The 3165-nt window shown below is 33.0% G+C and overlaps 1 protein-coding gene across 2 annotated transcripts in view; it reads right to left on the reverse strand.

Moving 5' to 3' along the window:
- Positions 1-826, reverse strand: part of LOC145242245 (glutamate receptor 2-like) — an 815605-nt gene extending 814779 nt beyond the window's left edge. Inside the window, exon 1 of one of the 2 annotated variants that reach the window (XM_080105285.1) lies at positions 1-814. This exon is cut by the window's left edge and continues 245 nt beyond it. The gene's annotated coding sequence lies outside the window, so the exon portion shown is untranslated. The other variant, XM_080105346.1, reaches the window with a different exon arrangement.
- Positions 827-3165: the final 2339 nt, after the last annotated feature.

Genomic DNA, 3165 nt, shown 5'->3' on the forward strand with positions numbered 1-3165 from the left:
GCACGTTTTACGCTGCCTTACTCCGGCGTTGTCCGCCCTACTCTGAATGACGGCTGTCGGTAATGGGCGATGTTGGCGGAGATGTTGCTATTTCAGCGTGTATGAGTGCGTGTCTGTCTTCAGCCAAGAAAGAAAGAGAGAGAGTGAGAGCGAGCGAGTGATCGTTTTTTTTATTTCCAAGAATATATATATATATATGTACATACATACATATATATAAACACACACTTGTTATATGTGCTTTGTTTTTAGTTAGACATTAAAATAAAACAAACAATAATACAAACCATAAAATGATATATATGTGTATATATTATGTGTTTCGAAATGTGTTCTAACTAATATAGAGTGCGGTTACTATTGATATAACTCAATGCATTCTATCTACCTATTTATCTATGTATCTATATATAAATATATCAGTGCATGTAAGGATTTATAAAATCTATGTATATAATTGAATGCAGTATAAATGTGTATGTATATATATATATGTGTGTGTGTATGTATATATATATATAATTTGTTTACATACAAGTTCTTGAATTTTTATATGTATATTTTTATCTATTCCTATCTAAAGATGTATCTGTATGTAAACCTGGCATATATACATATATATTATACACACATGAGTGTATGTTTTCAGGTGTTTGTATGTGTGTGTGTATGTGTGTGTACGTATGGGGGTGAGTGGTTAGCGGTATATCTATCTATATATTTTTTTCTGTTTGTGTGTGTGTGCCTTTGGTATTAAAATAATTTCGATGCTTCTCGGCCGCCTCCTCTCTTCTTCCTCTCCTATCTCACTCTCACTCTTCCCCTTGTCTCCTCCGCTGCAGCTACTACCGAATCCCCCTCGTCCTCCTCCTCTCCTCCGCCTCCTTCGTCTTCGACTACCTCCACCTCTTCCTCTTCCTCTTCCCGTGCCCTCGTGTGCCACCCTCTCGGATTTCTCTGCGCCCTGCTTCCCGGATCTGCGGCCCCTCTTCCTACTGCTGTCACTACAGCGACAACCGCTGCCCGTTCGCTCGCGTTTGCCGTCGCTATTGCAGTTACCGTTCTTGCAAGTCTTCCTTCGTCGTCTTCGGTAGATCGTTTTCCAAACGGTGTCTCTGTCTCTTTTTCTCACCGTGCTCCGTCTCCTTCTCCTCCCTGGGGTCTGATCTTTGCTGGTAGCCACTGCCTTTTCAGTTTTCGTTACTTTATTTTTATTGCCATTATTTTGTTGGTTTCATTTTTGAAAACATCCTTCGCAAAACAAAACTATCAGACATGTTGATTCCATGTTTTGTATTTCTCTCTTTAAAGTCTCCTACCCGACCTACTCTCTCTTTCTTTCTTTCCTTTTGTCTCTTACTAACTTGCCTTGACACCTTTCCTTTACCGATCTGATGTCTCTATCTCTTATCTACCTAATACTTTCTTATAGGGTTTTTTGTACATGTATTTTTGTTTATTTTTTTTTTGTCTTGCTTGTTCAAAATTTTAAACAATAAACATAAATATTATACAAATCATCAACATTATTAATTACAACATTCTTGATTACGGTGAAATATTCTTTTTGCTATTAGTTTAAGTTCTACAAAACACGTATATCCACATACATACACATATATCTCAAGCTATATAATTCTTTCTCTCTCTCTATCTATCTATCTATCTATCTATCTATATATATATATGTATATATATATAGTTATATAGTTATATATATGTATATATGTACATATAGAGAGAGAGAAAGAAGGGAAGAGCTAGAAAGACCAAACAGACAAAGAGAACAATGTAATATAATGGAAAATAAAGTGTGTGAGCAAGAGAGAACTAACTACAAATACACAGCTATATTTGAACCCGAACTTGGGTAGTTGCAATAAAATTTAAATATAATTACATAAATTCATATATATATATATATATAGAGAGAGAGAGAGAGAGAGACAGAGACAGACAGACAGACAGACAGACAGAGACAGAGAAATAGAAAGCGGTAGAAAAACTAATAAGACAGAACAAAAGTCAGAAAGAGGCAGACAGAAATAGAAGCAGAAAAAAGAGAGAGATACAAAAATTGATAGATTAATATATGTAAATGTACTAAGCTATATATTTGTATGGGTGCATGAACAGATAAGATAGATAACAAATATATAAAACAAAATTTATATTGACGAGTTTTTTATGGAAATCCCTATTTGAGAAATAATTATGTCTATATATATATATATATATATATATATATAAAGAATAAGGGACAAAAAGAGAAAAAAGGGGAATAGACAGACAAACAGATATGCAAAAGTATACACAGATAGAGCTGAACTGACAAAGAGATAGCTATGTATATATAGATGTCATCAAATTTAAATTATATTTGTAAACATATATATATCGCCCGAATTAGATGGATATATAGATTTCTTTATATATATATATATATATATATATATATATATATATATATATATATATACACACTTTATATATATATATATATATATATATATATATATTATATATATATATATATATATGATAGAGACAATGGGTTAAACTGAGAGTGTTATTTATACAATACAGTAAGCCGAATTATGTTGCAATAATAAAAGAAACTAGCAAATTTTCAAAGTGAAAGTGAAAATAGGTTGTTGTGTAGACACTGTAGGACGCAATAAGAAAGAGAGAAATTATTAGATTCCGAAGCGAACGAATTCCGTTCGAAACGAAGAAAACTGGTGCGTGTAGCTGAGGCTACTTCTCCTGCTCGTCAGGATTTAAAGAGTGCTTATGAAAGTGAATATGATCACACCCGAAAGACAAGTTGTATTTTCACTTGCGCCGTCGCAATATTTCTGTGATTGTGTTCGTGTGTCAGGCTCCGAGAAATACTTTCCGTACTTTTTGTGTAGTTAGGAAAGAATGTATATTACTAAGAAAAGTGAGAGATTTACGCTGCAAAGTTACAAATTAGTTTTTTTATTAATTTTATGTATTTAAAGTCGAGTTTAAATTAAAGATACTTTTGAATTATTTTGGTAAGTTAATATTTATATATACACACATATAAGAACAGAACTACTCTACTTGCAATTATGTTTGTGAATCTCAGCTAAAACGTCATCATGTTTAGTCACACCGAGGAGCCGTGATACGGCCTGA

Source organism: Euprymna scolopes, chromosome 1 (genome assembly GCF_053919585.1).
Source record: "Euprymna scolopes isolate OS-2025 chromosome 1, ASM5391958v1, whole genome shotgun sequence".
Classification (NCBI taxonomy): Eukaryota; Metazoa; Mollusca; class Cephalopoda; order Sepiida; family Sepiolidae; genus Euprymna; species Euprymna scolopes.